The 22943-nt window shown below is 39.1% G+C and overlaps 1 long non-coding RNA gene across 1 annotated transcript in view; it reads right to left on the reverse strand.

The window, feature by feature from the left end:
- Positions 1 to 333: 333 nt before the first annotated feature.
- Positions 334 to 22943, reverse strand: part of LOC116422231 — a 38620-nt gene continuing 16010 nt past the window's right edge. Inside the window, exons 2-3 of the long non-coding RNA XR_004232794.1 lie at positions 17819 to 17864; positions 334 to 503 (exon numbers count right to left, since the gene is read on the reverse strand). This is a non-coding gene — a long non-coding RNA (uncharacterized LOC116422231). The remainder of the gene's footprint in view (positions 504 to 17818; positions 17865 to 22943) is intronic.

A 22943-nucleotide genomic window follows, 5' to 3' on the forward strand; every position in this document is an offset into this window, starting at 1 on the left:
TGCAGGGAAAGAGAATCAGCAGCTTCTTTTCATTCTCTTACTCCAAAAGCCCAAAATTCTCATTGTGAACAAAGGCATCAAAAATGTCCCTGCTGCTAAAATTCTGGGAAGAATTGATAGATTAAATTCAAGGAAAAGTCCCTGTGTACCTGACAAAAAAAAAGGCAGGACAGTAGAAGTTGAACGTCATTCATTCATTCATTCATTCAAATAAATAGCCCTTGTTAGACTAGGGCCAGGAGAGAAACAAAATTTAGCTAAGACATTGTGCAGGTCTTAAAGGTGTTAAAACACAAAAATAAGTAACATATATCATAATATTGTGATATAATTATAATACATAATAATATTTTATGACACATTAGACAAGGGGGTTTTAATTCCTTTGATTTGGACTTGCCAGATAAATTGCTACTTCTTCCCTTTTTTAATGAAATTCTAATTTGCAGTCTTCAAGTTGATGATGGGTTCAACTAATATTGATGAACTGCTATTATGCCTTTCTAGAGAGAAAACAATAAAAGAAAATTGGTTAAAATTGAAGCAGAGGATCTAGGGGATAGAACTAACAGTGAAAATGGGAGGTAATTAACCCTGGGTCAGAGTAGAACACCCTCTCTCCTAGATTTTTAAAGAAGAATAAATGCTTCCACCCATCTGACCTGGGAGAGGAGATGTCCCATGTGAAGGCATCAGGAATAAATCTATTCTCAGGGTAGAAATTCAGTGATTCTCTGGTAACAATTTCTCTTGAAGGAAAAACCAATACTTTTGACTTCAATGTTAATCTTATGTACTTATGTTCTTGGTATAGACATTTACCACCTATAGCATGTCTGGTATATAAAGAAAAACATGCGAGGAAATCCAATATGATTTCTAGATGTGGTATATACACAGAAAATGTGAATCATGTTTTCAAAATGATTTAGAAACCTGAGTTGTGAGGTGAAGAAGATGACATAGACTATACCTGAAACCTTGAGGCTTAAAGACCTAAAATTATGGACATTTGACCCTATTATCTCTTTCCAAACATTCTCCTCTGTGAATTCCATTATGATCATCATCATTACCAATCCATCAGCCACACTGGCCATCATCTACAATCTACCTGTAAACAATGTAATCTTGGAGCCCACCCCTGGAACCTGGAATACACATAGAACAGGAGCTATTTTGGGTTACTATAACTGAGTGGAGTGAATCAAAGCAGGCAAAAAGAGCCCGATCCCTTTACTTTGGGGTCAGATTCCCCCGGAACTGAGCCTAGTCCATTTAAATCCAGAATTGGAACTCCTTCATTGGAACAGATATTTGGATAAGATATTGATGTTATTCTTAACAACACTAAAAATTATGCAATGCAGTACTAAAGGGGTTAGCTAACATACTAAGTAACAAGATCTTGAGAGATTATAGCAGCATTGTGCCAAGTTGAACAAGAATAAATTTAATTGGGATAAATGTAAAATCTCATACTTGGGTTCAAAAATCAACTCCATAAACGCAAGACGAAAGAAACATTGCTAAACAGCAGTTTCTCTGAAAAACACCTCAGAATTTCGTAGACTGCAAAATCAAAATGAGCTAACAATGAGCAAGTATATGCAAAATCCTTTTTAAACCTTAAAATGATATATAAATTTGAATTATTATATTATTAATATTCCATATAACAGCCTTTTTAATACTTGAAAAAGTCAATACTTCACTCCTTGAAGTGAAGGCACTTGTCCTCCCTAAGTCTTATCTTCTCCAGGATAGCATGAACAAGGCCTTTCACCATATTGGTAGTCTAATTCTGCATGCTATTCAGCTTGTCAATTTTCTTCCCAAAGAATACAAAGTTATATAAAGTCATATAAAAATGAGAAAAAGAAAAAGAGACAGAGAGAAAATCTCTGTAAATACAGAGGGAAGGAGAGGGAGAAGAAGAAGGAAAAGGGAGGGAGGGAGGGAGAGAGGGAGGAAGGAAGAGAGAGACAGAGAGAGGGGGGCAGCCCTCAGCTTTAATTTGGCCTCCCTCTCTTATTTTATATGGGAAGGAAGGGTTGACTGGTTTTCTATAATTTATTTGGTTTTTCTCCTATTTTACCCCACCATCCTCTTCCCCTATATTTTAAGACTTAATCTAGGCAGAATACAACAAAGGTCACATAACTCTGCAATCATTCCAGGAAAGATGGCTGGGATAATTCCCAGATTGTTCTTAAAGGCTTTTTGGCACAAGAGGACAATGCAGGAAACCAGATGTGTTGTTATCCATCACCTTCCTCGCTCTCAAGGGAGATCCACGCAGAGTAGTCAACCCCAGTAAGACGTGCAGAGAAGGGTTAACCCTGGGGATCCTGGGGCTTCAAATTGTACAAGAATTCCTTTTGTTCATTCATCAAAAATTTGTTAGATGGTTTTTCGAGTTCTGAGTCCCCTGGAATCTCCTAGATGCCCAAGTCTTTAATGGAAGCTGAGTCAGTGCTTGCTCTTTAACTCCCTCAGTTTCTACCTGCCTTTCCTCCTGGCAGTTTGACATCCTACCTGCCCATTCTCCTACCTGTCTGGTCCTCTGCCAGCTCTCCTGGGTCCCTACCTGTCTGCTCCCCTGCCTGCTCTCCTGGGTCCCTACCTGTCTGTTCTCCTGGGTCCCCTACCTGTCTGGTCCCCTGCCCACTCTCCTGGGCCCCCTACCTATCTGCTCCCCTGCCTGCCGGACTGCCGGCCTAAGCCAGCTCCCGAGGGTGATAGCTCGCCGCTTTTTCCTGTCCATTCTCAACTTCGGTGTCTCTCTCCGCCCCGTCCTCCAGCTGCTGGGCGCTCCTCCAGGCCTCTGCACAGTGCCCTGGCTTTTCTCCACCATCAGCTTTGCCTTTGCTGCCGCACAAGTTTCTGTAATTCTCATCATCGCCATCGCAGCCATCGCCCCCAACAGCTTTTATTAAAGCCCCCCCCTTCGTCCTCCCCGCCTCCCCTGCCGAGCTGGACGGGGGTACAAAGGGAGTCCGATGGACCCGGGCCCTGCCCTCGGGGAGCTTGTACTGATGTCAGGAGATGGAAAGGCTCCGCAGCTGAGTAAACATTGGACCTGGCTGCGGGGTGTTTGCCGATCAGCCCTTGCCTTGGCACTGAGAGGGAGCGCGGCGGCGAGTGCCCGCTTCGGGAAGCGCAACTGGGGGCAGCTCAGACGGGGCCATAAAGATGTGTGAACAAGGCGGCCTCCCTGATTTCTCTTAACCGCAGCCAGAGTTCCGCTTCTCACCTCTCGGGCCTTCTCCCGGCACTCTCCAGGCCTCGCTGCCTGTCCATCCCCCTCCTGCCTCCAGCGAGACCCTCCTTCCCCTCCCCTCCTGCACACACCTTCCCTCTGTCAACTGGCCCAAGGACCGGCGAGTGGCCAGGCAAGAATCATAACCGCCATTTGTATGGCATTGTGCCATTTGTATTCATATAGCTTTCAAGTCTGCAAAGCATTTGGCTTCTATTAATTTATTTGAACCTCTCACCAACTTTGTAGGTTATAGGAAAGATATTATTGTCTTACTATTGGGGGGGGGGCAGCTGAAGCTCAGAGGGGTAAGTGACTCACCCACCACCCCTTAGCCAGCATCCGAGGCAGCGTTTAAAAACAGGTCTCAGGCTCTCCGGTGTCATGCTGCATCATCATGAAAGTTGTCCCTGTTTTTGGAACTCCATCTTCCTACGTCCTTGGAGAGGGAGGAGTTTGGACTAGTTTCAAAGGGAAGCTTGAATCCTACCATGCTGCCCGACCTAGGAGCTTTGTAGCTGTGTGTCTGTCTCTGGCAGCCCGAGAAGACTGCCTCCAGTATTATCGTCTGTGAGAGAAGCAGTTGACAGAAAGAGGAAGAGATGTGGCCATCTTCTGCCCTGAGTTCCCAGAGTGATCCCTGCAGAGTTCTTATGGTTTGTAGCAGAAGGACTGCTGTCTGCCACCCTTCAAAACTGAATTTCAAAGTTGCAGAGTACCTAGACCCCAAGGTAGACCCCCGAAATGGGGAAGGAATCAAAGGAAGACAGGAGCTGATCCAAGTCTCAGAAGTACCCCCTTTCATTTTTCCTTCCTTCCTTCCCCCTTCTTTCCTTCCTTCCCCCTTCTTTCCTTCCTTCCCTTCCTTCCTTCCTTCCTTCCTTCCCCCTTCTTTCCTTCCTTCCCTTCCTTCCTTCCTTCCTTCCTTCTTTCTTTCCTTCCTTCCATTATTTTCTTCCTTCCCTCCTTCCTTCCTTCCTTTCCTCCTCCCTTCCTCCCTTGCCCCCTCCCTTCCTCCTTTCTTCCCTCTTTCCTTCCTTCTCTCTTTCCTTTCTTCCTTCACTCTGTTCCACATGTCCATAGTTAGTAGTCTGTTTCTCATCACTTCACTTAAGTATTTCCAAACCAAATTAGCCCAGTCTCAGACTTGTGAGATGATGCCAGAGGTGTCTGGGTCATAAATGTAATATCCCATCTTCCCTGAGATTCCATCATATGAATCAGTTGTCTAAGGCTCCCTCACCTCCCTCACATTCCAACTGAGGAGTATCTATGGTGAGTTTATTACCATATCATAGAGTCAGTGGTAAATCATAGGGTGTGTATGGAGGGAAGTCTGAATTTTAAAAAAAAGGAGCACAAGAAGTATGGGAAATAAGAAAGTTGGGTGCTGATGAGAATAAAGACAAAGGGGACACATCACTTCACCTCCATGTACATATACACACAAACACATCTGCAGAGTCACAGATGCAGAGATAGAAGATGGGATCCAGGACAGATGATGGGGACAGTGGGAGGTTTTGACTAAAAATACTGTCAGAGAGGTTAAGGGGGGGAAAGACTGGAGGGATGGTTGAGATGGACACAGTTGGAGATATTGGGAGGCAACAAGTGGAGCTGCTAAGGAAAGCAGGAAAAGAGACCAATTAAACAGAGAGTTCAAGAGTCCATATGGGAGGGATATGGGTGAGGGGCAGCCGGGTGGGGAGATGGGAATAAAATAGAAAGCTGGAAGGAAACAGGCAAAAGTTGTGGTGGTCGGAGGGCCACATCCATGGGGGATTTGGGATCATGGGAGGGCCATGTGCTTGCATCCTGTCCAAGGCCTGAGAAGGGAGTGACGGCCTCAAGGGATGGGTGTGAGAAGGTCCCAGTTCCTGAAGAAGGCATCTGTCAGCTTGCATCTGTTCCCAATGACGTTGAGGCAGAAAAGGTTTTGGAAGATCAAGAGAAGAGGGAGTGGAGATGGGAAGTGATGAAGGCATGAATCATTTGGGAAAGAGAGAGAATTGAAGAAGACAAAGGCGTGAATTTTCCCTCTTCTCTCCTCCACCCCAAAGGCCCCCCATAATTTCATTCTTTCCTTCCCCACCCCCACACACTTTCCTGCCCAGTCCCTTGTGTCCCTAGTCTGTTTGTGCTTCTCATCTAACTCCTTTTTACTGTGACTTTTCCATCCCAGCTACTGATACAGTATCCATCAACTCTTTCATCTCCTGTGCCTTCTTCCCACTATGACTCTCTAGTAAAGCAAGGCAGTTCAAACATCAGAGAATAAAGTATGAGTTGATTTCTCATTAAGTAGTGTCTCATCACCTAAGGTTCTATGGTTCTATGTTTTATGCAACTTACACATAATATGATGAATAAAGTTCTAAACTTGGAATCGGTAAAATCTAGGCTCAGGATACAATTTTTGATGCTTTCTAGCTACAGACCACTGACAAATCACTTAAACTTTCCAGGTCTCAGTTTCCTTATCTGTAATGTGAAGATATTCATGCCAGAAGAATGTACCTCTAGGGCAGAGGTTCTTAAAATGGGATCCAGAAGCTAATATATATAAATATATATATATATATATATATATATATATATATATATATATATACACACACACACATTATGTTTGCTAACCATTTCAATAGGATTGGCTTCTTTTATATTCCTGTATTTTATGTGTGCTTAATAAATTATTCCAAGAAGGAGATCACACAAATTGCTGAAGGGGTTCATAACATAAAAATGGTTAAGAACCCCTTCTTCAAGAGTTGCTATGAGGGTGAAACAAAATTTTATACACATGTATATATATACAAACATATATGTATGTTATGTGATATTTTATATATTTCATATATATTATATATGTAGTTAATAGAAATATATTATATGGTATATAAGTATCAGTTATTATCATATAATGACAGTGAACCTAAGCTATAGAAGTAAAGATGGAGCAAAGAGATTCTGAATGATGTTAGACAGTCACAAAGAGGCAACAGATAATTCTGATATCTTAGAGACACCTACAATCATAGATTTGCTCCAAACTTTAAGTGGCAACTGGACTCCATCCCTTATATCACCTTCATCTCTCCTGAGCATGGGAAGCAAGATGGGGAGCTTTTATAAGGTGTCAGAAAGTTATAGAATGCTGTGATCAATGGTTCACAAAGAGACTTTCCAGATTTTGCCAATTCTTTCCCTTACCTATAGGTATCCAATAGCCCAGTACATGTTCTATTGAAGGATCTGTTGCAGGGAGAAGATCTGCTCTGTCCCTTTATTACCAAAATACTTTTCACTCAGATTCATTCCTTTGTAAACTGGCTTCAATTCCCTCCCTGATCAATTCTAGTAAATGGGTTCTAAAATCCTGGGAGGAGCAAGGAGGCTAATCTCTTTTAGGTAACCCAGAGTTGGGTATGTGTCTGTGTGTCTGTGTATGTCATGACTTCTGTGCCCATTCCCTAACCTCAGCTCATCGAGCCCCTCAATCAAGTCCACTGTGAATATAAAAAACGTTATTGTCCTCTGCATAATAATTATCCCTTTAGAAACAGGAAGGACACTCCAGTCTTCCACTGACCCTCCCCACACATACTTCTACTCCTCAGAATTTCTATATTAATGTCTTCTTCCTCCCCATCCCTCCCCAATCTGAAAAAGTCTCCTGACATAGATACTCAGGGGAAATGAAAGAGAGAAGGGAGACTAGAAGAGGTAACAGGGAGGAGAAAAGGAGAAAATGTTCGAAATCCAATGTCACCATGACTCTGCCAGGTCTGGGACAGAGAGAAGCAAGAGCAGGTATGATGATGCAGCGGGTCTGACTGACTGAGCCCAGACTCCTCCAATGTTGTTTTTTTTTCCTCTGAGAAATGACAAAATTGGACCTGATGCCTTTGAGATTCATTTAAACTAAGGATAATGATCTGATCTAACAAAAGATTTTAAATGTTGAAGGCTGACAATTGGGAACAGCCTGGCAACCTAGAAACTACCCAATATCGGTATGTACCAAATAGAAGAACTCTGTACAACTTGGGGCAAGGGGGAGATGTTTGCCATTTTCTAGAAAGGACAAACCTGAAACCAGCTCCTTCACATATTTGGTCCATCAGCAGTTAGAATAAGGATGGTTCTCTGAGGGTCCCCCTGTCTCTGTTCATACCCTCCTTCCCTTCTTTTCCTCAATGACCGACTCTCACCTCTCCAGCCAGCACTTTATCCCTTAAAGCTCCTTCAAAATCCAAGCCACAAGGGAGGAAAGAGTCAGGGGAAAACTGCTCACTTTTTGGCTGCCCTTCAGCCTCCAAACCAAAGCAAGCCCAGTCAATAGTAAGATCTTGACACCCAGGCCATGATCAAGCCCGGGGGTTCTCCTTGATTTTCAAACCCATGTGGATTTCCAGGGAAATTTCATCCATATGTTTCTGATTCATTTACACTTAACTCATCAAAATGTTATTTGGTGAGAGCTATTTGAAATCCAAAAGGCCTATTATAAGCCTATTTCATATAAGGAATTACTTTCCTCCCTGGTTTTTTTGCATGGTTTTTTGTTGTTGTTCTTTTTTTATTTTCAAGGATGCATTCTTTCTTTCTTGTTTTTTTTTAAGTTTTCCCTTTCTTACTCCAGAAAAGCAAGTCACATCTTGAATTAGAACCAGGCCTATGAATTCATATTTGATTAGAAAGCATACTGGGCTGAAAGACAGGAGGTTTGTGTTCTAGTTCTGCCATTGACCCCCTGTGGGTCCATGTAAAACTTCTCTGAGGGTCCTGGGTTTCCTCATTTGTAAAATGAGGGGTCTGAACTAGCAGATCTCTATGGATCCCTTCTCTAGCATTTTATATTTTAATGATTTTCCCAGCTGTTTCATTCTACGGTCATTAGACTGTAGCTTCCCTCTAGCTCTAAATTCTCTGTTCTGGGTCACTTCCAAGTTAATCATTCCATATCTTATTTATTCCAACATTCTAAGTTCTAAAAACCTTGCCTGCTCTCACCCTCTGTGCTTTCTGGTTCCCCACCTGGAGTTCAACCCTCAACTCTCTGCTATACCCTTCATTCCATTTATCAATTTAAGTAGATCTGAAGAAGCTTTACATTTATGGAAAGGTAAACATTGAAACATTTCAAAGTGATTAAAGGAGATCAAACTGAGGTAAGGAAGGTGGCAGAAAGAAGAATTAAAACAAGCTAACATTTATATAGTTTGCAAAGCCCTCTACTTATATTATCTATACTCTAGCTCAATTATGTCCAGAACAATGAGTTAAGATAACAGCAAGAAAAAAGAAATAAGCATTTGTTATGAACAACTGTGCTTAAGGCCTTATGACAAGTGTTTTATAAATATGATCCCATTCGATCCTATCTAGGAGGTAGGAACCCCTTTTTTGCAGTTGGGGAAATTGAGGCAAACAGATTAAGTTTCTTAGCCAAGGTCACACAACTATTGAGTGTTTGAGGCCAGATTTTAACTCAAGTTTTACTGAATTTAGGTCCAGCACTCTATCCACTGAAATATCTAGCCAAGATTAGACACAAGAAAAATTTCTGTTCTAATAGGAAGATGAGATCTCACATAGAAAACTATGAGAAGCTAAGAGATAATATCCCACTCCCACGATGGACTGGAAGAGATGCTACTCCATACAATAATAAGATGGAATAACTGAGTTCCAAAACATCCTTACTCAGCCCAGGAATTTTTTGATTATGAAGTTAATTAAGTCTCAAACAGCTGAGTCCACCAACAACAGAAAGCAGTTATATCATTGTAGACTGTAGGCTCTCAGGGAGCAAAAAGGTCAAATGCCTCCAGTGCCCCAGAGTTTGACCCTCAGCTGTTTAGCCTATGTCACTCCAGGGTGAGGACAGAGTAGAATAACTAGGTTTTCCCAGCTGGTGAATCCAGCCTCTGTAATATTCTCATTTATTCATTACAAGCAGACCCACTGAAAGGCTGTCCACTGTCCAGGCTTCAGGTGTTCATGGCTCTGGCTCCTGGGCTGAAAATGGAACAGCAGCAAGAGCCTCTGATTTAATTGATAAGGTCTTTCCTAGAGCCACAGGGAAAGTGACAGGAGCAAGGTCTGAATCTAGGTACAAGGTGGGGACATAATAAATCCCAGGTGCCCAGATCTTTTTGTACAAGTTTTGATGACAATGCATTGGTACTGGATACACTGGATGCAGCCAGTAGAGCTACATGAGAATCTGCTCTACTCTATATTGAGTGAGATTCTGAAGGAATAAAAAACCTTTGTTTTTCTAGAGCTCCTAGTCCAACTGGAAAGACATGAATGAGAACAACAGAGAACAATATAATAACACATAAAAAATATCAAGTGCAGATGGGAAATGTTACTATCACAGACAACTTGACTAGAAGCATTATAAAAAGTTAAGTTGTCTATTCCACTCTACATCTCCAGACAATCTATCTTGGGCAGATGTATCAGTGTAGAATTTTCTGAGTCCTATTTGTCACTGTTATGGGAAACTGGCTGGTGAAGGCATCTGATCATCATGAGTTAAAGTATTTCCTCAGAGAAGGAAAAAGACAATAATCTAGAAGAACACAGTATGGATAATTGGATTTTCAGACATAGAAACCATACAAACATCAATCTAGAATCAGGAGGAAATTGAGAAGCCATATTTTCCAACTCATTCATTTAACAGCTAGGGAACTGAGGTCCATGAATTTTACCTAAGGAAATTGCCCCCTCCAGCTAGATGTATGGGAAAGCAGAACAAGATGCTTCTTGAAATCTTAAGAGCCAAGCCAATAAAAGAAAAAGTGTGTCTATATCCCTATTTTTTTCTTTCTTTAAGAAACAACAATCTTGCAGCATCATAGAATGTGAGAGTGAAGAGGAAACTTCGAGACCAATTTAGTCCAATTCACCAAAAGTTTCACCTCGATGGGAAATGACTTGCCTAGAATCCCATATGAGTGTGCAGCCAGGTCAGGACCAAAACTGAGGCTTTTGGACTCCTAGCCAAGAGCTCTGAGTCTATAGGGATTGTTCCTCTTTACTGTAATTTTCTGCCTCCCATCTGTGCTCTGGCCTTTAGGGATCTATGCACAGCCCCATAGTAAAGATTTCAGGGTTTTCTGATGAAGACTGCTTTATATTTCATCCTGCTTCCAACTTTCAAGTATAGAAGGGCTGTTGTTGTTGTTATTATTTATCATTGATCCTACTATGGGGAACAAACTTGCTGGTGTCTCTCTTTACTTCCTAGAATCCAATGGGGAAGGTATGGGAAGACAAGAAGATAGGAAAGAAGACTTAGAAAGAACCCCCAAAGTGGCAAGTGTACCTACCTGACTGAAGGTCAGGAAAGGTAGAAGCTCTAACTCAGATGTAGATGTCTAAGGGCACTGCCAAGAAAATGGACAGGACATGGAGAACAATTTTATGTAATCACACAGGTCCTGAAATTTTAGAGGCAGCTGAGTAGTATGATATACAGAGTACAAGACTTGGAGTCAGGAAGATGTGAGTTTGAATTCTACTTCAGACACTTCTAATTGAAAAATACTGGGGAAGTCAATTAATCTCTGTAAAATGGGCACCTATCCCCCAGGTGAGGATCAGAATTTATGTTCAGTTCTATATATGTGCTAATTGTTCTTAGCAAGCAATTAAGCAGTTAGACCGAAACAAAAATACATTGACCTATATTCCAACTTTTTCTTTTCTTAGTTGTACATGTAGTGGGGGGAGGGGAGGCAGAATTGTAATATGAAAGCTGTCAAGGTTCCTTAGAGTTTATCTCCTTCAACACAGAACTGTTAGGACTCCACAGAGAGCATGGAACAAAAGAGATAGAGACAGAAATAGAGATACACACACTCACACACAGAAAAAAAGAGACAGAAATGGAAGGAAGGAAGGAAGGAAGAGAGGGAGGGAGGTTAGTTCAAGAGAAAAATAAAACCCATAAAACAAAAAGCTACTAATAATTATAGATCCAAAATTAGAGCTCTCCATGAAGAATTGAAGAATACAATTAGGAAATTAGGAAAATTGACTCCATAAAAGAGAATCCCTCAAAAGCAGTAACAAAGAGACTAAGAAATTCAGAATACAAAAAAGTGGATGAAAATTTAGCAGAAAAGATTGAATAAGGCAACAATATTAAAATAATTCATGAATTATATATAAGCCAAAACAACTGATAAAGTCAGACTGTGGAAAGTCTTCTAGTAGAACATGAATTTTAAAAATTAAAAAAAATTAATTAAAAAAAAACAATATCACAGTGTAGAAACTTCTGAAGAGAGACAACAAAACATTGATCAAGACAAAAAGAGAGAGAAACTCCTTAAGTAATTAAGGAAGGACACACAGATAATAATTTCCTACCTGCTAACAAAGTATATTCTCCCCAGCCTAAACAGGTAGGGCTCCCTTGCATTCTGACATATGTATAGAAAATATCTTATTCCTCATTTGACACTTAGTGTCTCACCTCTCTCCCTCTTCCATTCTATGCTTATCTACTCCAATACTTAGTTGCATCCCACTCCATTTAGCATTTTTTTCTGATTTCTACTTTCCAATCTGTACTATCTATTCTGATTCTGTCCTTAGAAGGATTAGAAAATACTGGTTCAACCTCTTCTGTATATAACTCTCAGATACTTTAAAATTTCAAATCTAGGTGGTGCAATAGATAGAAATTGGGACTGGAGACAGGAACATCTAGTTTGCTTCCTTTCCTTTGTTCCTTCCTAACAAGAAAAGTCCTCAAACATCATGCAGACTAAATGGGAATTCCCTTTGTAGCATTCTCCCAAAAGATTATCTAACCTGACTTTAAAAACCCCTAAAGTGATGTGAGAAATTCATCACATACTCTTTCTCCAAGTCAGCCTATTCCATTTGAATAAGGCAACTCTGATTGTTAGGAATAATTATTTTATTATATAAAGTCCAAATCAGCCTCGTGATTTCTACCCCTTAATTTTAGTTCTGATGTCTGAGATGAAACGAGGCCTTTCACATCTCTAAATATCCTCCTTTTGTAAGCTAAATAACCACCTTTTTTTCAAGGAATCCTCCTGTGATTATATTTTAGAGAACCTTTGCCATCCTGATTTCCCTTCCTCTGGATGTGCTCTGTCTTTTCATTGATCCTTAAGAGCCCAGAATCCATTTTGTCAGATTACTGCCTTTTTCCCCCTCCTAAAAACTTGTCTGTTTTAAATATATATATATATACAATTTTTAACGAGAGTACCATTTCTTTTCACTATAGAATATGAGAAGGTAAGCACATCCAGCATGCCATTTCCTTGATTAATAACTTACTACTTTTGTCTAAGAAAAAATAAACAGCCTTTAAATTAACAAACAAATAAAATAAAAGCTTTTAAATTCCTTCATAACTCACCTCCAGTCTACCTTTCCAGGGTTGCCTCATGTTATTCCCTTTTGCACCCTCTGCATTCCAAACAAACAAGCCTTTTTGCTGTTTCCCAAATTCAGCCTTCCATTTCCTACCTCCTTGCTTTTGCATAACCTGTCTCTAAAATCTGGTATGCATTCCCTCTTTAATGAATAGAAAGGTATTAATTAAGTACTTAATATGTGCTAAACACTATACTAAATATTAAAGAATACAAATAAAAAAGCAAGCCAGTCCCTCTTCATCTCATTCTATAATCCTTTGATTTTTCTCAAGGTTCAGTTCATGGAACCATTTACCTATGAGATGAATTCTCTCATCCCCATGGTTCTTTGGTTCTTCAAATGATCATGTAGTCACAGAGAGGATTCAACTAACACAATAATGAATCCTGGAAAGTGGTCGTATTAATTGAATCTATACTTCCATTTCCTTTGGGTTGGAATTAATTACCATGTTTTATATAATTATAGTTTGAAATAGTGTGAATTAAAATACATTTGCCCACTTCATTTTACACAATTATAATTTCAAATAGTATAAGATTTAGAATACATTTAACCATTTCCTGAAATTGATTATTCACTCACTAATTGAGATGCTCTAACCTTACATGTTATACCCTATCCCTCAGTAGAAGATAAATTACTTGAGATCAATGATTGTTTCAATTTTGTCTGTATTCTTCATAATTGCTGCAGTACCTTTCACGGCTTAGGTATTTAATAAATGTTTATTATATTGAATCAAGTCCCCCCCTCATTCCCAATATAAGCATCCCCTCCCTTCTCTCCATTAATTATTTTGATTTTAATTTGTACCATAGTATTATTGTACCATAGTATTACCTCTTCTATTAAACCATTAATTTCTGGAGGTCAGAAAGCTAGTCTTTATATCTCCAGAGCTGTAAACAGTTATACACAGTAGATACCTAACATGGTTATTAAATTTAATTAAGCTGAAAGGAAGAATTCTATCTTTGTATTCATTCATTGGTCAAATCCTATTTCCCTAATTTGGGATAAAGGGAGAATCATTGTTTTCTATAGACAAATAGTCTTGGACTGCTTGGAAGGGCCCTCCAAGTAGCCTCATCTCATCTGGCACTTTAGTTCTGCCCACATTTAATCCTAATTCTGTCTAGACCCAAAAAGCAAAATCTCTGATTTAGTGTATCATAGAGAAAGACATGGCAAGAAGTGGAATTTGGTCCTAAGTTTCAGCATGAACAAATAAAAAGGATTCTCCCCAACTAAACCAAAAATGCCTATATAACACAATCCGAGTTCAGGAAAATCAGGACTGACCACCTTGGACAACTAGAATCTCTGCATATTGGCTCCTCATCTCTCAAGTGGGAATAATAAAACTTATACTATGTACCTCACAGGAATGTTATGAGGAAAGTGTTTTGTTAACCTTTAAGTGTTATAGAAACATGAAATTTTTACGTACTTAGGGGAAAAAATCATTTCCTGTTGACCAACCCTCTTGTGATGAGCCTTTCCTCATTAAATTGGGTTGAGCCTTAGATACCAGACCCAATCTATCAAGGGGACCATATGCAAAAACCTTTGCTGTTATAAGAATTGCTTTGAGTTTTTGCTCTGCGCAACACAGCCTCGCAAACCTTAGAGACACTTCCACACCACACAAGAGGAGGACTTGAGAAGTTTCTACTCATTGTTATTATGTTGCACCAAACTTCTTTTTTTAAATCAATCATTAAACATTTATTATAAGTGACTGCTATGTGCCAGGAGCTGCACTAAGTGCTGAGAATCCAAAAAGAGAAGAAAGACTATTTCTGTCTTCAAGGAGCTTACATTCTAATGGAGGAGACAACATACAGACAAATTTATACAAAGCAAAGCTATATTCAAGACAAATAGGACATAATTAACAGGGAGAAGGTACTGGAATTAAGGGAGGGTGTGGAAAGCTTTCTGTAGAAGGTGGGATTTTAGTTGGGACTTTAAAGAAGTCAGGGAGGTTGAAGTCAGAATAGTGTCAAAGAAACTACAGGAAATGTCTTCTTATAGATGAGTTACAATCCATATTGCTGGAGGGTACAATTCAAGATAACCCAAAGATGGACCCTTGAAGGACCAGAGTAAATACTTTATATGTCCTATCTGTAAGTTCCATGAGAGGAGCATCTGTCTTAGACAAATTTTGTACCATCACTCCTCAGAGCCTCATACAGTACTCTGCACCAGCAAGCACTTAATGTTTATTTAATCAAACTGATCTAATTCTAGATCACCATTATTGGTGAGTTCACCATTCCCTCTGCACCAAAGGAGCAGGTTACCAAGAAATAAAGTTAATTTATTGTTTTTCACAAAGAACAGAGGGAGATGGCAAGCAAGCAGAATAAATGTCAATCTTACTCCAAATTCAAACACTGGGGTTGGTTCTCCTTTTCCTTCTCTTTCCATCTTCCTCAAGGAGCCATAAGAAGTTTGGAAAAGAAAAAAAAGGCTTTTCTTTTGCAGACTTTTTTCTGGACAATATACAGCATGGCTAAAAAAGACCAGCTGTGGGAGACTGGGTGGCAAGTCTCATAAAAACCTATGAATTTTATTTACTCTCATATATAATTAGAATAATAACTGCTTGGTAGCCTTCTCCCACCCCTCAAGTCTCTCCAGTTCTGTTAGTCCTAGTGTCAGGGCAAGCTGTGAACTTCTGACAACGCCAAGTTCACTTGGGGCTCCCTCCCCAAACTCCAAGGCCTCCCATAGTCTATTAGAAGCATGACTCATTATTGAGATAGACAGCTTTATGGCTGGCTACAGAGATCACTCATCATCCACCCATGACACCCCTCAGTGCTGGCTCCTGCCTGCTGAGACCCACATGATGGATTAGAGCAATCCAGCAATAAGGTGTTATGAATCACAGAAAAGCCATGGCAATTTTGTCATAGGAAGGGAGCTGAGCAGTCATCAGCCTTAGTTTCCACTTTGAGCTTCAGCTTCACTTAAATATTTTTAAATCTCTCTCACATGGACATTCCTATCCTGATGCGGATCATTGTCCTTCTCAAGTGAGTTGTCAAGGCCAAAAAGTTTATTGCCTGATAAACAACTTTCTTTTTTTCTTTTTTTAAAATTTTTATTTATTTTTTGACAACTTTCTTTCCAAACTTGGTTCCAATGGTCCTTGGAGAAGCAATACACAGTTCATTGCCAATTATTTATTTGAAGAAAGTTTCCTTCTGTGATAGGAAGCATGCAAGTAGGACTTTTGACAAAGCTTATATGTATGTTCATACTTATATAAGCATATTATATGTATGTACATTAATATAAACACATGTATGTGTGCCTGTGTATGTATGCATGTATATGTGTCATATATTTCACATGTCTGTGTATTATATATAAAGAGACTGTAGCACTATGGCCTGTCGTTCATGCTCACTTTCTCTCTGGGCTGACTATTCTTCCCCAAGGTGGTCTGGACAGTTTTGGGGTCCTGGGGGGAGAGATGGGTGATTATGCTGCTACAATTCACTCTCAGAATCCTAGAGGTAACCATGAAAGGCAGGAATTACAAATAAACACTCCTAACTGTAGTTCCACTGGTGTTCTTGCCATTTACACAAATAAATCAAAGTGGTATCATTAAACAGGAAACATTTGGTAAATGAGAAGGCAACAGCAAGAATAATCACAATATGACATTTACTCAATAGAAGGCAAAAGCAAGAATAATGGAGCAATAATTGTCAACTTAGACCACACTTTCTCATCAATGCACACTGTATCAACATTGAGACTGGGTGGAGAGAAAGTGGGCACAAACTTAAAGAAACCTAAAAGTGACCTACATGACGAGGGAAAATCTGGAGCAACTCAAAACTCCAAAGTGAAAGCCTTGACATCCCTGATCTTTTTTAGGGAACAGTCTGCATCACATATTACTCACTTGAAGAGAACATTTCTCTTCTGAGACTCTCCAGTCCCCTGCCAGATGAAGTCACTTCTCTGCTACTCTGGATCATGGAAGCAATTTTAAGCTCTTTCAGTATTAACAGCACCGTTACACTCTTTCAGGGACAGTTGCCTTCAAGTGCAGAGGTGTGCATTTCTACTCTGTTGGCTATGGAGAGCTCTCTGGCTCCATGAAGTCAAGTCTCTAAGGGATTTCCCTTCCCATAAGCTGTAGATAACATTAAAAAATACTGCAGCACCTTATTATTATAATGCACTCACCTAAGGCTCAGAATAACTCAGAATATGTGTGTGTATTTATATATATATATATATATATATATATATATATATATATATGAAACAAATAAAAACCAAAATAAAAAATGAAAAAAACAAAATAAATACTGTCCTCTTCAAAATAGTCCCCTTGGGAAGCTAAATAAATACTCATTCCAACAATGTCATCTTTGTTCACACACTTAAGGGACTCTTCTTAGAAACTGCCTTCAGAGCCTGGGGCACATTTTTCTTACAATCCTCAGTCATGGCAAATTTTTATTCTTTGCCTAAGGTTTTGATGTTCTGGAGCAGTCAAAAGTTATTCTGAGCCAAGTCTGGTAAATAAGGTGAGTGATCCCTTTGAGTAATAGCTTTAGGCTCAAAAACTAGGTGTGATTATATCAGTCAGGGCACTGGTTTTCTTCTCTGCTTCCTAAACTGCCTCCAAAGGCAATCCAGGCCAACTCTACAACTATTTCTTGATTTCCTACAATATGCACTGGGCTGGTTGCTTTCAGAGATATAAAACCGAAGCACAGTCTCTACCCGCACAAAGCTTATAGTCTAGGGGAATGAAACAATGTATGCACATGCAGTGAAAAGACAAATTAGTACATAAGTGTCTAACAATTGCAAACAAAATGTTATATGCTTCCAGGGAGGAGGAAAGAAGGGAGTGGTGGAGAGATAAGGGAAGACTACATGCAGGAAAAGGCATTAAAAGAGAGTTAGGAATTGAAGAGACAAAGCTAGGGAGAGTATTCCAGACACAAGAACATCATCAGCAAAGGCACAGATGTGAGAAAGTATGGCAGAATGAAGCTGTCTAAAGAGCACTAGATTTGGTCCTGGGTTCATATTCTTACTCTTAAGATTTCTGCTACTTACTAATTTTGGACAGGTTCATTTCATCTCTAAGCTTCAGACTTCTCATCTGTAAAATAAAAGGATTGGATTGTATAGAAACTTGAGTACTCAAAGAGAATTAACATGAGATAAATCTGAAATGGCCACAAATTGAGTCCTTTTTTGCCAGGAAAGGAAAGTGTTTTAGAGCATAAAACAGAATATATAAACCAATAATAAAAACAAAATTATTTAAGGAAAGAGTAAGGACTAATCATAGGAAGCTGAGGTAAAAAAAAGACAATCATAGAAATTGAAGAAAGAGAAAATTCTAAGAGGTAGAGGTTATAAGGACCATTTTGACCAGATTGGGAGGTAGGTAATAACCTTTTAAATGCAAGGAAACAGGAGCCCAAATGCTGAGTTCAGGGAAATGTTTGGAAAACAGTGAGTGCAGGGAAATAATATAAAGTAAGCCACACTATTGAGTACTTTAAATGACAAGGGAAGTAGCTTCTATTTTATCTAGAATACAGAGCAACAGACAAGAAACAATATTAATTCAATTAAATTGATATTTAATTTTAATTCTTATAAATGAAAAGATCACATTATATGTTATTATAATGTAATTGTTAAATTATTCATTAAAATAACAATCAGGAACCATTAACCCTTTGAAAGAAGAGAAGTTTACTTGAAGAGCATTAATTTGGCACATGTATGTGGAAGACAGATGGGAAGGGGTTGAAAATGGAAGCAAGGAGTCTAATTAGAAAGCAATTGCAATATTTCAGGTGAAAAGTGATGCGGAAGTGTACTATCATGGAGACTATAGTGAGTAGTAATTTGCAAAGTACTATATTGTCTCATTTCATCTCTACAACAACCTAAGAAAATAGCCATTATGGTCACTGTATAGTTGGGAAAATTAAGGCTAAAAGATTGTGAATGGACTTACAACTAATTTCTAAAGCAGAATGTGATACTTTTTACAATGCTATGCCAGACTATTTCTCAAATAGTATAGAGAAAAAAGGTCAAATTTGAAAGTTCTTAAAGAGGTAAAACTGACTTGGAAAGTAATTGCGCATGAAGATAGGAAAAAGAAGAATCAGAAAAATTGTGAACTTTGGAAACTGGACAGATTATGGAGGGAGAAGAAGGAAAGGAAATAAGCATTTATTAAGCACCTACTATTGCCTAGACACTGTATTAAGAAATATACAAATTATTTTATTTGATCCTCACAACTGTGGGAGGTGTTATTATTATTCCTATTTGAAAAAACTGAGGCAAGCAGAGGATGTGATTTGCTCACTCTCACATAGCCAGAATCTGCAGTCAAATTTGACTCTAGCCTCAGACCATTTAGTTGCACCTAGCTAGTGGAATAGGGGAAATTGGAGATGATGGATGTGTGTGTACTGGGAATGTAGGAGAATAGGTGGAGAGATACTGAATCCTAAAGAATAGGGCCAGGTAGATGTCATAATGGATAGAATTCCAAGCCAGGAGTCAAGAAGACCTGATTTAAATACAGCCTCAGACACTTAGCTGTGCAACTCTCAGCAAATCACCTAATCCTGTTTGTCTCCATTTTCTCATTGGTAAAATGAAATCGAAATGGCAAATCACTCCAGTATCTTTGCCAAGAAAACCCCCCAAACGAAGAGTTAGATATGACTGCAAAGTAACCGACCACCAACAAAGGACAGATGGGGTCTATAAAGGTGGAGCAGACATGAGAAATAATTTAAGAGTAAGGAAGCCTGAGCAAAGGAATTGCTGAGCTCTAGTGGATATTTGATGTGTGAGAGGGTGGATCTAGTGGGAGGGTGATGGATTGGGAACAGGATTCATGCATGATTTAGACATCAACAAGAATGTCTATGGCAGGGTAACTTTTGAAAACTATTTGAAAGACTGAATTAAATCCCTAATTAATTCCCTCACTGGCCACTTATATTTATTGCCTCCTCATTTTATCCAGACTCCCTCATAATTATGCCACAAAATCATGGGCTAGTGGGTCTGCAGGTAATCGTTGGTGCCCAAGACTGGGCAAGAAACAATCTGAAAAAATGAGGTGATGCTGAATTTTTGTGGTCCTCCGAGTCTGACAGCAAGAGACGAAATAAGTGAAAGGTAGAGTAACACAGTTTGCTGCCCCTGCTCTACCAAAGGCATTCACCAGCAGACCACATGGACTGATTTGTTCAGTGCCCTTCCACCCTTTTGAGGTACCCCTTCCTCCCTCCCACAATCCTCCGTGCCTTTCTTGTTTGACTTAACACATACTTTTTAATTGCCTTCCTGAAGGCCTGATGTGGAGAGACAGATCAGGAAAGAATAAGGAAAAAATGCAGGCACATGAACATGTGTGCTCATCACACACACACACACACACACACACACACAATCCTGAATCAAAATGAATGTTCAAAACCACAACCTTCAAACAATTATAAAACATACAGCAAGAATCTCCTGGCATCAAATCCAGTCTTTCCATCAAACCACCTGGTCCTATTTAACCAAAGCCACAAATAATATTTCCATGTGGTGGGACTTAGTGGAGGGTGTACAACTTTGGCAGGGACCAGGGTGATTTGGGGAAGAGAAATACCCAAAGTTTTTTTTTTCTTTTACTCTTTTCCAAAGTGACCGGATTCTCCCTGGGCCAGTCAGTTTCTGCCAAAGAAAAAAGATCTCTTCTTGCTAACAGCCTCCCCCGCTTTGCTACTCTCTGGATGCTCCTTACACCCCCTACTCTACCCCCACCTCCCTGGGAGCTGGCAGATGGGGATACAGAAGGGAGATGAGAAGTAACCAGAGTCTATAAGCCAAGGGAGACCTCAGCCTAATAGAAGTTGTCATGTGTCAGCTTAGAAGCATTAGCAACTCCAGCCTGGGATGCAGCTGCTCCCAGAGGCCCACAGCCAAAATGATGAGGATGTGAGATAGCATAAATGATGCAGGTTTGGGAAATCGTGCCTTCTCGGAAGCCAAGCAAAGGGGCACAGGGCATGTAGGGAAATCAGCAGAAGGCAAATGAGGAATGGAGTAAAAATGCAAAATCTGCCCCTGGTCCTACTCTGGTTCTGGACTACCAGGGCCCCCAGCCCCCAATTGTAACAAACACCATCACTAAAGGAGAAGGAAAGGAACAGAAGAATTAAAGAGCTTTAGAATCGGATAGTCTCAGAAATGCCAGAAGTGGAAAAGACTTCAGAAATCATTTTATCCCTTTTCCTCATTGCAGAGCTTCCTTTGGCTGGCTCATCGATTTGAAAAAGCTACAGTAACTAATACTGGTGTTAAAACAGCCAATGTGAGGGATCCAAAGGGCTTATTAGCCTAGTGGAGAAAATTTTCTTTAAAGAGAGGAATTTAATAACAGATTTGATGTTTCTATATAGTTAATCTATAGGCAGTGGTGAATTCTCTCTCTTTTTTTTAACAAAAATGATATGAAATTGCATAAATTCATACTAGAGTAATATAGATCACAGCTGGACACCAAAAAGAAAGTTATGGCATTAAAGCCTTGAGTTGACACTGTGAGAGACGAGAAAGGACCTAAGACCTATAGCTTTGATGAGAAAGCTGAGTCAGGAGGAAGTTTCCTATCCCTAACAGGTCAGGGACTGAAGATCTTGGTCTTTAAGAGACCAAAGTTCTGAGGAGAAAACTTGAGCCATACAAACAGCTATCTCACTAACTCTTTTTTTTCTTACCTCGATCTTAGATTGACCTTGAAATCTGAATCTTAACTCTTACAATAAGTTTCTTGCATATCTCAGCTCTTTGTATTTTTTCTTGTTTAATTATTTTTCCCCAGTTACATGTAAAAATTTTACTGGTTTTTTTTTCAGATTTTGAGTTCCAAATTCTGTCTTCTTCCCCTTCTCCCTTCATTGAGAAGGCAAACAATTCTACATAAATTTTACATGTGTAGTCAAGCAAAATAATTTCCATGTAAGTCATTCTATGAAAGAAAATACAAACAAAACAAAATAAGAAAAATGAAGGTATTTTTGATCTGCATTCAGGATCTACCAGTTCTTTCTCTGGAGATGGTCAGAATCTTTCATCCTGTGACACACAGAATTGTCTCAGATCATTGGATTATACAGAATAGGTAAAATATTCATAGTAGATTATCCCTACAATATTATAGATGATACTTGGTTGTAAGCTTAGTTCTTTTGCCCTCCTGAATACTGTATTCTATGTTCTCTGATCCTTTAAAGAAGTTGCTGAATCTTGTGTTATCTTGCCTGTGGACTTAAGATATTTGAATTTTCTTTTTTTATGGTTTGCAGTACCTTTCTGCTTTATTTGGGAGGTCTGGAATTTGGCTATAATATTCCTGGAAGTTTCATTTGAGATTTCTTTCAGGAGGTGATTGGTAGATTGTTTCAATTTCTATTTTACCCTCTGCTAAATTGTTTCAGTTTCTATTTCACTCTCTGGTTCTAGAATATCAGGGCAAATTTCCTTGATAATTTCTTCAAAGATAATATCTGAGTTCTTTTTTATCATGACTTTCAGGTGGTCCAAACATTTTAAAATTATTTATCAGGGCTCTATTTTTCAGGTCAGTTGTTTTCCCAATGAGATATTTCACATTGTCTTCTATTTTTTCATTCTTTTGATTTTGTTTGTTTGTTTCTTGATGTCTCATAAAGTCATTAGCTTCCACATTCCCAATTCTAACTTTTAAAGAACTATTTTCTTCAGTTCATTTTTGTACCTCTTTTTCCATTTGGCCAATTGCTACATTTTAAAGAATTCTCTTCAGTGAACTTTTGTATATCTTTTTTCCATTTAGTCAATTTTGCTTTTCAAGGCACTCTTCTCTTCTTTAGATTTTTGTACCTCTTTTAAATTTTAGCTTATTCTGTTTTTAAGGTGTTATTTTATTCAGTATTTTTGTGCCTCTTTTACCAAATTGTTGATTTCTTTTTCATGATTTTATTGCATCACTTTTGTTTCTCTTCTACATCTCTTACTTGATTTTCAAAATTCTTTTTTCAGCTTTTCCATAATTTGGAACCAATTCATATTTTCCTTGGAGGCTTTGGATAAAGAAGCTTTTTACTTTGTTATCTTCTGATAGTGTGTTTTGATCTTCTCTATCACCATTATAACTTTCTATGAT

This window comes from Sarcophilus harrisii, chromosome 3 (assembly GCF_902635505.1).
Source record: "Sarcophilus harrisii chromosome 3, mSarHar1.11, whole genome shotgun sequence".
Classification (NCBI taxonomy): domain Eukaryota; kingdom Metazoa; phylum Chordata; class Mammalia; order Dasyuromorphia; family Dasyuridae; genus Sarcophilus; species Sarcophilus harrisii.